General features: G+C 35.2%; 1 pseudogene; it reads left to right on the top strand.

Moving 5' to 3' along the window:
• The first annotated feature begins 4147 nt into the window (after positions 1–4147).
• On the top strand, positions 4148–5897 carry LOC133102223 (tigger transposable element-derived protein 1-like; annotated as a pseudogene).
• The last annotated feature ends 9274 nt before the right edge of the window (positions 5898–15171 follow it).

A 15171-nucleotide genomic window follows, 5' to 3' on the forward strand; every position in this document is an offset into this window, starting at 1 on the left:
CCTAACATTGATGACAAATATTAGAGAAATCATCTTTCTAAAAATATCAAGATATTTTAAAAATAGATACTTAATACAGTGTGATTTTGGCACTAAGCTAGACAAATAGATAAATGAACCAAAATGGCAATCCTGCATATATGGTACTTGACATGGAACACAAGTTGTATTACAAATAAGTGGCTAAATGATTTTCCATTTTCTACTGAATAAATACTTCTGGAAAATAGGATATCTGTATAGAAAGAAATGATATTAGATGGCTACATTACTCCATATAAATATACAAATTTTCAATTTATTAAGATCTAAATGAAATGCTGTTTATTATTAAACAGAAATAAGAAACAATCCAAATTTCCACCAATAAAATGGATAAATAATGTTTGGTATCTTCATAGGGTGGAATATTATTCTGTGTTTTAAGAAAGTGCATTAGGAACTACATACCCATAAGTATTAATCTCAAAAGATAAAATGATGTTGTAGACATATGATGCAATTTATATAAATTTTAAGAACATACAAACTGAGGTTATTGTTTATGGGTACATAAAAATGTGATAACAATATCAACCGCATCTTAAATAAATAATTTTAAATGATTGATTGGCATTCGAAATTAAAGAAAAAGTGACAGGAGAGAGTTCTCAGACCACGTTTCTAAAGATTAATTTTTAAAGAAATGATAAGATAAAATATTAAGATTTGATGTAATTGGGTTATAGTTAAGTATGTCTATTGTATTATTTCCTTCTCTCTTCTTTTTGCATTCCTGAAATATTTCCAAACGTTTTAAGTGGGTAAAAAAGAAAATAATGCTATAATTCTCTTTATTCTTCTAAAAAATTGTAAGATCTTCACTGGAGTGGAGCGTCCTCTTGGGGGCCATCTGCTGCTGAGCATATTCTGTTCACTCAGATGTTTAATTCTTTTCATCAGTTATGTACTCTGATATTATAATATCCTCTGCATTTCCCAAAGTAGATAAAATATATTTTGTGGTCCCTTCTCCAAATGATAAAATCATAGGCATACTCATGATTTTCATTCTATTAGTTGTAATAATGACAGTGCTGGCAGGATTAGGTCAACGAGATGATCAGAAAAGCCAAGAAGGTAGGAAAAAGATGGGCATATCTGAGTTCCTTCTTCTCTGGACACAGTACAAACCCCTCTGGTCCTTGTGTTGTGTCTTCATGGTGATTCTTGCAGAGGTTCAGTCATCCCAGATGAATGGTAATATTTATGTCTATATGGCTTTGATATTTATTTGAACGTGTGTGTTTCAGTTTTATATTGTGTTCTATTTTTTCCCCACCAATTCAAATATTTTCTGCAAGTGAGCAGGGCATAAACTCTAAACTAAACAAGTACTGCTGAAAAGGCTTCATGATGCACATCAATGCAGGGATCAAGGCCACAAGCTTACTAGAAATGATGCACACCCACAGTGCCATGTGATTCAGAAGATCATTTGTAACTGTGCGAGGTTAACTCATTTACACCAGGGAAAAGAAGGCTGAAGTTTAAATAGTGTATATATTTTCCATTTCTCAAATAACTTAAGCTTTCAACTATTTTTCCTTTAATAATTGGTACTGTAGGGCTGCTGGATTCTTTTCCGTGCCTGCCTGACTGCTCAAATGTAGAATTTCTGATAGTACAGCAGCACTGACTGAGCAGTAACAGCAGTATTCAGAAACCCCTCGAAGAAGATCTCAATGGTGTTTCTAAGCTCTGAACTGGATTTGCAAGTTAAATGTAAATGCACATGCTGGTGGAAGCCTTATGAAGTCAGTCTCTGTTTGAGACTGATTTCCCACGATAAATGTATAACATGTTTTTGGATTTTACTTGACTTTTTTTTAATCAAAAGAAGAAACCTTTTAATGGTATTTGTTTATTTGTGTGCTTGTTCCCACCACGTGCCACTCCAAATTCTAGATTTCCTCTGCTTTCCCTGGAAAGCATTAACTATGCTTTAATGCATGCATACGTTTTTTTGAAACCATAGTCTGTCTTCAGTTTAAGCCTCTTCCTGTATCTTCAAAGGGATAGTTCCAGCTGCTACAGTAACTGGGAAAATGAGCACCAGTGCTCCCAAGAGCTATGCCAATATACACTCAAGCTCAAGGATTCTTCCTGAATATCTTACTTCAAGTAACTCAAGCTGGGATCCCCAGCATGGTCTTTCATTCCTCCCTGTTTCTTACAACCCTGTAATCAAACTTCGACTCCTATTGATGCTGATTCTTTTATCTTTGTGTCTTTCTACATCTCCTCTTTTCTTTTTATTCCCACAGCTTCTACCCTAGAGCAGATCCTCCTGTTTCTTCAGACCATTGCAATAACTTGCTGATGGTCTCTCACCTTTAATTTGGACCCATATCCTCACCCCCATTACCCTGCCCGCAACACACACGCTGCTGATAAGATCACCTTACCCAGCACTGAGATCATTTCTTCTCCCTTAAAAGAATCAAGCCCAAGCATCTTGCATAGTATTAAGACTTTCACTATATCATGAATTATATGTTAAAAGATCTTTTTATATTATGTTATTTACTAAAGAGCAAACTTGATAAAAATATATGAATCACGTTCTAGTGTCTTATTTTAATTTTTCAACTAAAATCTTCCAAAAACATTCATAAACTCAAATATTTACCCAGCCCATCTGTAGATTTGCTTATTAGTAAAATAATAAGCAAATATTTGTAGCATCTAGTGCTATCATTTAAAGCACGGCTTATATCAGAGGAAAACAAGAGATTAAGTGTATGCAATTCAAATAAATAATTTTAAATATCAAACTGTAATTCACCACTTTTCCCGTTTTAATCAGAAAACAAGAAAATACATGCAGGATAAATTTTGAATTTTACTATTGCCTACCTTGCTTTTGACAACATATTACGCAGAGAATATTGAATATGAGAAAATTCTTTTTAAGGTATCAAATGGTAAACTCTATTTTCCAACTGCTTTACTAATGAAGGTGACTATACAGAATTCCAGTAATATCATAAGCATTCTGAGCTTATTCTGTCTTTAACAGGAATAAGAACATTCTAATATGCATTGAAGAATTCCTTTTCTATCATAAATGTGCAGAGTAAACACTACTTCATCTCTCATTTGCAGTTTCTTTTGGCCAAATAAATATGCTCATTCTCAAAGTGTAGACATGTTTTTATGCCAGTGACTAATATAATTGGGAGAAAAGCAACTGAAATTTCTCAGAATCCTACATAATTATTATTTTTAAAAAATAGCTCCTTTTGAAGGCGACTTGGTGATTGGAAACTTGTCAGTTTACAGTTAGGGATCTCTTGGTGGAATCAACCACTTTAGAGAACATCACTGGTCTTTAGTATGGCAGCTGTATGGATTATACAGGTTCCCACTCTGAATTACAAAGTAAACATTCAAAAACAGTAAATCTTCTCTCCTGTGTCAATGCTTATTTATATACTAGTATTAGTTTTAGCGGTGGTGTTATTTTACTTTACCAAACAAAGGTAGAGGCCACTATAAATTATTTCCAATTCAATTTAGTTTGACTTAGAATGGAGAAATTTCACTGAAAAAACCTTCTTCTTCTCCCTTCCTTCCTTCCTTCCTTCAGTCCTTCCTTCCTTCTTTCCTTCCTTCCTTCCTCTCCCTCTCCCTCTCTCTCTGTCTCTTTCTGTCTCTCTCTCTCTCTCTCTCTCTGTCTTTCCTAATACAGGCATACCTCATTTTACTGTATTTCGCTTTATGTGCTTTGCAGATATTGTGTTTTTTACAAATTGAAGATCTGTGGTGACCCTGCTTCAAGCAAGTCTATCGGCACCATTTTTCCAACAGCATTTGCTCACTTTGTGTATCTGTATCACATTTTAGTAATTCTCACAACACAGCAAACTTTTTTTGATATTACTGTATTTGTTATGGCGATCTGTGATCAGTGCTCTTTAATGTTACTATTGAAATTGTTTTGAGGGTGCCACAAATCTTGCCCATATAAGACAGTGAACTTAATAAATGTTGTGTGTGTTCTGAATGCTCCACCAACCAGCCATTTCCTTATCTCTTTCCCTTTCCTCAGGCCTCCCTACTCCCTGAGACATAACAATATTGAAGTCAGGCCAATAACCCTACAATGTCCTTTAAGTGTTCAAGTGAAAGGAAGTCTTTCAATTTAAATCAAAAGCTAAAAATGATTAAGCTTAGTGAGGAAGACATGTCAACAGCCAAGCTAGGCCAAAATCTAGGCTTCTTGTACCAAACAGTCAGCCAAATTGTGAATGCAAAGGAAAAGTTCTTGAAGGAAATTGAAAGTGCTACTCCAGTGAACACATGAATCATAAGAAAGTGTAACAGCCTTCTTGCCTATGTGGAAAAATTTTTAGGAGTCTAGATAGAGGTCAAACCAGCCACAACATGCACTTAAACTAAAGCTTAGTCCAGAGCAGGGTGGTAGGTCTTTTCAATTCTATGAAGGCTAAGAGAGGTGAGGAAGCTGCAGAAAAAAAGTTTGAAGCTAGGAGAGGCTAGTTCATGAGGATTCAGGAAAGAAGCTGTTTCCATTACGTAAAAGTGCAAGGTGAAGCAGCAAGGGCTGATGTAGAAGCTGCAGCAAGTTATCCATAAGATCTAGCCAAGATAATGAATAAAAGTGGTTATACTAAACAACATATTTCCAGTGTAGGTGAAATACTCTTATATTGGAAGAAGATGCCATCTAGGACTTTCATAGCTAGAGAAGTCAATACCTGGCTTCAAAGCTTCAAAGGACAGGCTGATTCTCTTGTTAGGGGTTAATGCAACTGGTGACTTTAAGATGAAGCCAATGATCATTTACCATTTTGAAAATCCTAGGGCCCTGAAAAATTATTCTAAACCAATTCTTCCTGGGCTCTATAAAGGGAACAACAAAGGCTGGATGACAGCACATCTGTTTACAGCATGGTTTACTGACTATTTTAAGCCCGCTGTTGAGAACTACTGCTCAGGGAAAAAGATTTCAAAATATTACTTCTCATTAACAATGCACTTGATTACGTAAGAGCTCTGTTGGAGATGGACAATGAGATTCATGTTGTTTTCATGCCTGCTAACACAACATCCATTCTGCAACCCATGGATCAAGAAGTAATTTCTACTTTCAAGTCTTATTATTTAAGAAAAACATTTTGTAAGTCTATAGCTGCCATATATGGTGATTCCTCTGATGGATCTTGGCAAAGTCAATTGAAAATCTTCTGGAAAGGATTTACCATTCTAGATGCCATTGAGAACTTTCACAATTAATGGAAAAAGGTCAAAATATCAACATTAATATGAGTTTGGAGAAGTTGTTTCTAACCCTCATAGGTGACTTTGAAAGGTCCAAGACTTCAGTGGAGAAAATAACTGCAGATGTGGTGGATTAGAATCTGAAGTAGAGCCTGAAGATTTCACTAGACTGCAGCAATCTCATTATAAAATTTTAACAGATGAGGAGTTACTTCTTATGGATGAGCAATGAAAGTGGTTTCTTGAGATGGAATCTACTCCTGGTAAAGATATTGTGAAGATTGTTGAAATGACAACAAAGGAGTTAAAATATTACATAAACCTACTTGAAAAAGCAACTGCAGGGTTTGAAAGGATTAACTCCAATTTTGAAAGAAGTTCTACTGTGGGTAAAATGCTATCAAACTGCAACGCATGCTAGAGAGAAATCGTTCACAAAAGGAAGAAAAGTTCAATGGAAGCAACAAACTTTATTGTCTTATCTTAAGAAATTGCTATGGATTCATCAACCTTTGGCAATGACCACCCTTATCAGTCAGTTGCCATCAACATAGAGGCAAGACGCTCCACCAGGAAAAAGATTAAGACTCCCTGAAGGCTCAGATGATGATTAGTGTTTTCTACCAATAAAGTATTTTTTAATTAAAGTATGCACATTTTTTAGACATAATGCTATTGCACACTTAATTGACTACATTATAGCATAAACATAACTTTTATATGCACTGGGAAACCAAAAAAAGCAGGTGACTCATTTTATTGTGATATTTGCTTTATTGTGATGGTCTGGAATCAAATCCACATTATCTCCGATGTATGCTTGTATTCCATTAAAACAGTGTTCCTTAAAAACTAGAATAATTTGTCAAAGTAGGGTTTTTTTTTTGTAGTAATCATAGACATTATCATTGCTTCTTTCAATTTAACTAATAATTTATTCACAGGTATGAAATAGTGATGCATATATGTGGATGTCTAATGGACGTTCACACTGTGTTGAACACAGCTAACTCACAGGCATCAAAGTGACCATGACAGTAGACTACATATTACAATTTTCTTTTCCAAGGGAATATTAAAGAGGAATTTAAAATCTGAATGAACCCTGACTACTACATAAACTACTAGGACATTGCATAGTCTCCCTAACAACAATGCAAATTAGCAACAAACCTCCTCATTTTCCCATACCCTCTGTCAGTAGCAGGCATATATTATTACTATATCCATCAACACATCACTACTTTAGGGGGTAATGAATTGTGATGGTTGAGAAAGGTTCTAAAGGAAGATGAAAGCATCTCCCTCTCCTCTCCTGAGAGAAATCAAATAAGACTTCAACTGTTAACTCTTATAGACAAGGATAGTATCTACCTTGTTTGACCTTGTATCACCAAGGGTTATCACCATGACTTCGAGACATTCTAGTTAATAATTATTTTTGAAAGAATTAATGCATTATTTAGAACCAGCTAATACATCTTCAGAGCAAAGTGTCATTGCCTCTATGTTCAGTGGACTCACACAACATATTAAAAAATATGAAGAGATACATGGACTTGTCAATGTCAGCAGCAAATAGATGGATTGCAGGGTTCTTTACTTCCCTATTTCCAGTGGTGTTCTATGCAAGACCACACACCTCCCATCACCACCAAAATCATTATAAAATCTAAATAAAAGCAGCATAAGTAAAATATCTTGTCAAGTGTCCTGACAAATGTCATTCCAATTGGATAGCTACACAAGGGCCCTTCTATTATAAAAATGATTGGAGCAACATTACTGTTTTACTTTATTTTCACAGCAAGGCAGAGATTACTGCAAAGTGCTTCATCCCATGTGGAAGAACACAATTCCATCTTGCTTGTGGGTCTGTGAAAATAGCTTAATTTTCCTTATCTGTGCTTCACTGGGATGAACAGAAAACATATCATGAATAATAAATGTAGTAAAATATACAACACAATTTGTCATATTCTGTTTCGTGTCTCAGTTCTTTAGCTCATCCTTTCCTTGAAATGATCTATAATATTCTCCCAAGCCAAACTTGATTGTATAATGAATGCCTATGTTTTAAAATTTAGGATGTACATTTAAACCCCCTAGGAGGCCTTCTCTGACACCTTGGTTCTACAATAATACTGCCTACATGTCTCTCTATACTTTCTATGGAGAGTGCTATAAATATAACTGTCTCACTATGCAGGTTGAGTTCATTGGGGTTATAAGCAAAAAATTATTTAATTTTTTCAAATACTTGCTTCTAATTGTGCTTTATTGAATCCTTATTTCTCTGAATTGTGCACTCTATTGATGAAATCATGTTCCCATTCTCATTTCAGAAAATAATTTACTTGAAGATTCAAGTCCCTCTCCTTCCCCCCGCCACCCACAGTGATTGAACATATTTCTACCCAGGAAATGAGATCTTATTCTCCCCTTCTTAAAGGGCTCCCTAAACTTTACAAGTGACTTCCTGGGGACCCCCTCCCTTACCTTCAATAAAGGGAATCAGTTGAGCCTCTGACCTTCACTGACAGGGAGATGAAAAGAGACAAGAGGCCTTGTCTTGGCCTGTCTTTTGGATGAATATTTACACAAATGAGAGCTCAGGTTCCCTTCCCATTCACGCTCTTCTCCAAGGGCAGACCTCCAAAACAGGCATACTACTCTCTCTCCCATGTGCACCTGAAGACTCTCATGCCTAGAACGAGGACTTTTTTGATCTGAATCTTGTATAATTCAAAGGAAGACTATCACCACTCTAATTCTCTGCACCATTCAAAAATAAAAAAAGCAAACTAAAAACAAAAGCCTCAGGGACATGCAGATTTTAATCAGTAACTCATACCACTATTTATTTACCTATTTTAGAATTATGTTCTTTGTTGCCTTGGTACCTTCCCTAATGTGTAAGCCCAGTGACACTAGGGTCTGTGGCCTTTTCATCTTTGTATCTCTAGGCACCTTGCAATACTTTAGATGATAGTAAATTTTTCTTGACTAAATGACTAAGTGAAGTTAATTCTCTGTTGAATTAATACTCTCTTGAGATATGTTACAATATTAACAACATGGAGATGTCAGTGTCGACTATACAAGATATTACACTAAGTGATTTACAGTTACTTTCTTGAGACCTCAAACTATTCTGCAGAGAATTTACGATTATCAATAATTTATTATCAAATTGAGGCTTAGAAAAAAATGTCTCCCAAGATTTCACCTTTAGAGGCAGAGTCAGTATTCACATTTGGGCACATTTGATTCCTCACTTTATACCATGTCTACTATAATATAAGGCCTTCAATGAAGGGCCCAGATAAAATTTGTTTTTAGAAAACTGTCCATCAGCATGATATGCACATATGTATATATGCACACATGTGCACACATAAACATGTGATTATATTATACATATATTATGCTCATGATATACATGTGAATATATAATATACATATATACATATGATAAACATATAGCTATATCATGTCTATATAATTGTGATTATATATATACAATAAATATATAAATTATATTTTATATTTCCTCTTTTTTCTTATATAAGGATGTTGAAGCAATGAATAAAATTATCTGAAAATGACTCTAGGAACTCACTCCGGGTTGCCTAGAAGTTGAGCTACCAGGTATCCTCTCCTTCTTTCAGTGAAAGATGATGTACTCAGACTCAATTTCGCAAGGCTGGAAAGTTCTCCTAGCAAGGATAACCACAACATCCTTTGGACGTGTGCGTGTACAAGAGCGAGGCAACTGACATTCCCATTAGTCTCTTGTACACAACTGACAACAAACATCAGTGCTTTCTGGCAGCTTGTTTATTCTTCCAATGTCAAGGCTGATTTCTTAATGCTTTTCTGCATAAGGCAGGAAACACATGGAAAGTATGGTCTCTTTACCAATATGGAAGCCATGCCTTACTTAACGGATGCCTTGGTGTGTGTTACTATGGGATGATGGGAAGCTGGGGACGTGTGCATCTCTATCCTGCTTACCCTGATATTGAGGCAATCTCCTTTTCAAGATAGCACCTATAGCTGAACTCATTATATGATGCTGTGGATGTCATTATGAACCCTGGTGTGTGATCTGGTAAAACAGAGAGAAATGATTTCAGTAGGAAAACTGCTTCAAACAATAGATAAACAATTGCAAAAGCAGATTTAATAAAGATTTTAACATGATAGACCCAACAAAATGGTCTTTTCTTTCTTTCCTTTTTTAAAATTCATCTTGCCTTTCAGAGAAATATAGGCTGAAATCCTGGCTTACCCTCCTATAGGTTTTTACATCATCCTTGAAAGACTGAAATCATAAGGAGGAGGAGAAAGAGGGGGAGGGGAGCAGAAGAGGAGAAAAATAACTGCAACAACTACTGGAGTTCCAATAAACATGGTTTTCATGGCCATTAATGTCACCATTCCAAAAGAAAAATTACCCCCACTTTATCTATCAAATCAATATCTACACAGAAGAGGGAAAGTATCATAGATTGTAATCAGCAAGCAGCTCGATAAATTGTCTGAGGTTCCTAAGCCACATTAATCAGATCCTTGTTTTAACAGATATTAATGCAACATTTTCACAAATTGTAATGAATATTCACATCTGTTATTTCAGGGATATTTTTGGAACCCCCTCAATCATGAAATTATTGTCTATTACTCTATGGAGGTGAGGGGCAGTAGTGGGGAGACAATATTTACATATTTTCTGAGTAATATTTAAAGTTTATGCAAATTTCATAGTGCATCAATTTAATAAATATATTAATGCTGAGGGAAAAATGATTTATGTTATCTTCATAAAAACGATGCAGCATGGTTGTGTTATGTTGGATAAATCATTTTCTTCCTTACTGATTCTAGGTCTGCTATTGACTATCAGTATATGCGTCCTGTATCTCAGTCATTGAATGCCTTTAAAATATTTAAAAGAAAAATCTTCTTTTATTCACTTAAATTTTCATTTATAATCTATCATTATTTTCCCAGTATACACTGATGGGGGCTTCATTTGTTTTGAAGAAGCTATCATTAACTGAACCATTTGGGCATCGTACTTGATGAGGCAGAGTACTCTGAAGCACTCCCTCCCAAATACCTTCAAGTACAAAGACTGTATTTCCCTAAAGTGAAAAGTTTTCTGCTCACATAATGCCTTTCCTGAGTGCATTTTGCTCTCAGCTAGACACTTTTTTTGCTAGGGGCCAGTTAAAGTCCTGCTGAGTGTGAGTACAGATACATAAAGAGCAAGTAGAGAAGGCTTTGCCTCCTGGAAATACTTTATTAACACTAAACAAGGAAGTGAGACACAAACACAAAAATGCTGAATGGGATGTCACAAGATACTAGGGTTTTGCAAGAAGGAAGTGAACTTGTAGACAAGGTTAAAATAAGACTTATTTTAGAGCTAGTTGGTCATTTTATTAAAGAGTTTCTTTGGTGTTCAAGAATGAAAAAAAAAAACCTCTCCAAAGATTCTGTGAGCTGGACTTCTTTTGGTTCTTCTGAGTCACCCCAGAATACTGGTGGCCCGACCACTGACAAAGCAGCAGCAAGTGGCAATAACTGATGGTGGGCATCAGGCGCTGGCCAGGTGAAAAGGTAAGACAGACATTGTCCTTTACCTCATGCAGTTTAGTGTGTTATAGGGAGATCAACTAACATGAAAAGAAAATAATAATAAATCATGAGTGATTCAAATCTCATCTATCCCAGTTTCTAAAGAAGGAGGTGCTTTTTGTTGGCTGGGTCTAGTGATTGGGAAAGTGGCAATTCATACCAGATTCGGTTGTTACATTTTATTTTTCTGTTGTTGTTTGTGATGTTACATATACAGAGATTGACCTCTAGATTAGAACGTTATGGTCCAACAAGGTCCAGTAACATTTGATTACATAAAACATTGTGAGGAAGTATGGAAGGGGAAATAGGAATGCAATAAAAGCACAAAGAAGTGGCCCATTCTCTATTCCATGGAAGTAGAGAAGATGCCTTGAGAAAATAAAGCTTAAACTAATTCCTCTTGTGTAAATAAGAATTAGCCAGGGAAAATAAGGTAGCGGGGATGTTTCATTCAGATGTGTGAAGGTCCAGAAATGAGAGTTTTAGATGAATGAAGGCTTTAGATGTGTGTGGTTTAATTTCCAATATTTGAATATTTTCTAGACACATTTCTGCTATTAACTTCTAGTTTGATTCATTATGGTCTGAAACCATGTTTTGTATAATTTTAATCCTTTCAAATTTGTTAAGGTTTGCCTTATAGCTTATGACATGACCTACCTTGGTGAATAGTCCTTATACACTTGAACTGAATGTACATTCTGCTATTGTTGAGTATAATGCTACCGATCAATTGGATAAATTAGGTTGATGACAGCATTCAGTTCTTCTATAATCTTGTTTATTTTTTGTATTGAACTATTGATTATGGAGAAAAAAATGTTGAAGACACCATGTGTAATTGTAGATACAGTTTTTGCTTTATGTCTTTTGGACTTCTATAGAAGTAATTCTATAGAATTACTTTGTCTTCTTGGTGAATTTATGCCTTCGTCATTATGAAATCTACCTGTGTAACCCTGATGAGTTTTCTTGTTTTGAAATTTACTTTTTCTGCAACTAACATAGCTACCAAAGTCTTCTTTTGATTAATGTTTGCATGTTTTTCCCCATGCGTTTAATCTCTAATTTACATGTAGCACTATAGTTTAATTTTTTAGGGCAGTATGTCATTCAGTCTTGTTATTTTATATCATCTGACAATTTTTGTCTTTTAAATAGAGTTCATTTGTTTTTAATGTAGTTATTTATATGGTTAGATTTTGGCTCACTATTTTAATGTTTGATTTTTATTGTTCTCTCTCATTTTTTGTTCTTCTTTTCCCAACTTCCTATCTTCTTTTGGATTATTTCAAAGTTTTGTAGAGTTTAATTAACTTACATTTGTGTTTTCTTTTTCTATTGTTTTTAATATTTTATTTGATAAATACAATATACATACCTAATTTTTATAGCCTCTTCAGAGTTAATATTTTACCACTTCAATTAAAATCTAGAAATCTAAAACTGTACAGTGCCTTTATGTCATATATAAAAGACTTAAAAGGAGAAAAATAATTTATTCTAATATTTCAAGTTTTCTTCTGTTAAGCCTCCCTTTAGTTTGAAGAACTTTCTTTAGTTTTTCTTTTAGATCAGTTCTGTTGGCAACATAAAAATTCTCAAACTTTTCCTTCAGCTGAAAATATCTATTTTGCTTTTTCCCGAAAGATATTTTCATTGGATACAAGACTCTGCATTAATATTTCTTTTGCTTCAGTTCTTTAAGAATAGTGTTCCTCTATCTTCTGTTCTCCTCCATTTTAATTTTTTCTGGTAAGAAATCTGAATACATTCAAATTACAGTTTCCCCTTTGTGTAATGTGTCAGTTTTTTCCTGCCTTGTTTCAGGATTTATCCTTGTATTTGTTTTCTGGTAGTTTTATTTTGATGATTCTGAGCATGATTTTCTTTAAGTTTATCCTTTCAAGGATTGGCTGAGCTTTTTAATCTATACATGTATGTCTTTTATCAAATTAAGTTTTTAGCCATTATTTCTCCAAATGTTTTTCCTTGTCTATCTCTTTCTATTTTCCTCAGTGACTCAAATGTTAGAACTTTTGATATTGTTCCACAGTTCCCTGAGTCTCTGTTCATCTACTTTCAGTCCTTTAATTTGTGTGTTTCTGCTCTTCGGAGTGGCTGATTTCCATCAGCCTATCTTCAAATTTGTTGCTTATTTACTTTGCTATCTCCTCTCCATTATCAAACCCATTCAGTGAATTTTTATTTTAGATGTTATGCCTTTCAGTTCTTTGATTCTCATTTGATTTCTTTTTATAGACTTTTCTTGTCTCTCGTGCTGAAAACATATATGTTTCCATACATTTCTAGAGCCTTCATCTTTAACTTATTAAGCGTGATTATAACCACTTTTATAGTCTGATATTTTTTGCTTTTGGCATTTGTTTACATTATTTTCTCTTCAAATTGACATTTTCCTTCTTATTTTGTATTGTGTCCTAGATGTTTTTATACCATGTTGTGGGATTTGAGTCCTGTTAAAATCATATGGAGAATGTTGATGTGTGTGTGTTTGTGTGTGTGTGTGTTTGCTGTCAATGAACCCAGTTAGATTTAGAATACAAGGTTGATCTCATCTTCTGTGTTCAGTGGTTCCAATTTCAAGTTCAGTTTTCAAATCCACTGCTATGCTTTTTAGATCTGTACTATGCATGTACCACTCTGAGGTTAATTCAGGACTTGGCCTTGGTTTATATAACAGTCCAGGTTTCAAAGCCTGTGCTGTTGTTTCTTTGGTTCTGTTCCACATATGTGCAGCTCAAGACTTAGTGCACCTGGAGCCCAAGACTTGTGTTGTTCTGCACACAGAATTAGTGGATAAACTTCTTTAGCTCTCCTTCTTTGTGATTTCCCCTATACTGTCTAGCTCCTGGAGGTCCTTTTTCCTACGTCATCTAGCCAGAAAAATTGGTTACTTCAGGGTGTAAGCCCCTGTACTCTTCATCTGTGGACAGCTGGGGCTGCCCTTGAGGCCACAGAGTAAGAAAAAAGAGGTAAAGAAACGTGAGTTCTCTGAAACACATTATGTGGTCCTCAGGGAACCCTTTTCTTGATTCCTGTGGCTAGAGGATTTGATTTTCTATCTGGATTTTAGGTACCCACACTATTGTTTTTCTTGGGGTAGTGCAGTTAGCAAAGGGACTAACCTCTTGTCAAAGCTGAAAATTAAAGGAGGAAAAAATAACCAAGCAACTCACCCCTGATTTTGTCTTTCAAGTTTTGACTTTCCTTGCCAACCCTCCTGTAATTCCTTATTTTTCATGCCCTCAAGATTATATTCTGTCCAGGGTTTACAGTTGTAATTCATGAAGGAGATAGGCTGTAGTAGGCTTACTCCATATGACTGGCACTGGAAGTAAACAAAATGATTATGAAGGACCTGTGGAAGATCCACATCGTTGTCTCCAGTTAGAGCTATATATCTGGATCATAAGGGCTCTCACTGGGTTCAATTCGAGATTCATATATAAGTAGATAGTAGTTAAATCCATAGAAGTAACTGAGAATACTCAATTGGTGAGTGTAAAGTGAAAAAAGAGAGCAGAATCTTGGCACAAGCAACATTTAAGTGACATTTGAAGAAAGAGCTGTACACAAGACAGACTGAAGGGGATGAGAAATGTATGTGTGTTACAAGAAAATTAAAGAGTATGGATTCTTAAAAGCTATAAAGTTGAATGCCCCAGAAGCTCTGAAAAATGAGACTCTGAAAAGAAAGAAGTGGTTAAAAATTTGAAATTCTACTCAGAGATCAAGAAGGATTAACATCTGAGAAGCAACCATTTGATTTAAGGCAAAGATGTCATTGGCAACCTTGGCAAGGACAGTTTACATAAAGTCATTAGGGCCAAATGATAGCGATTGACTGGTTGAATGGAAGATGAAGTAGATACTTCAAGTCTAGACAATGCGAAATGGAATGTGGCTCTGAAAGGGAGAAAGTAGGGCAATGGCTAGAGGAAGAAGTTTTAGATAGACTTGAGAGATTTCTTTTCAAGTTTTATTTTAGTAGATTTTTTGTGTTCCTAAACTGGAAGTGGCCTTAGTACTTTAAAATGCTAATAGGAAGGAACCAGTAAAAAAGGAAAGGCTAAAAGCAGAGAAAAGAATGAAATCTCTGAGATGGCAGTAAAAAAGGGATCCTAAGCACTGGTGGAGCCACTCGTTAAGAATGAAGAAAATAGGGGCTTCCCTGTTGGCGCAGTGGTTGAGAGTCTGCCTGCCAATGCAGGGGAC

Source organism: Eubalaena glacialis, chromosome 12, assembly GCF_028564815.1.
Source record: "Eubalaena glacialis isolate mEubGla1 chromosome 12, mEubGla1.1.hap2.+ XY, whole genome shotgun sequence".
NCBI lineage: Eukaryota > Metazoa > Chordata > Mammalia > Artiodactyla > Balaenidae > Eubalaena > Eubalaena glacialis.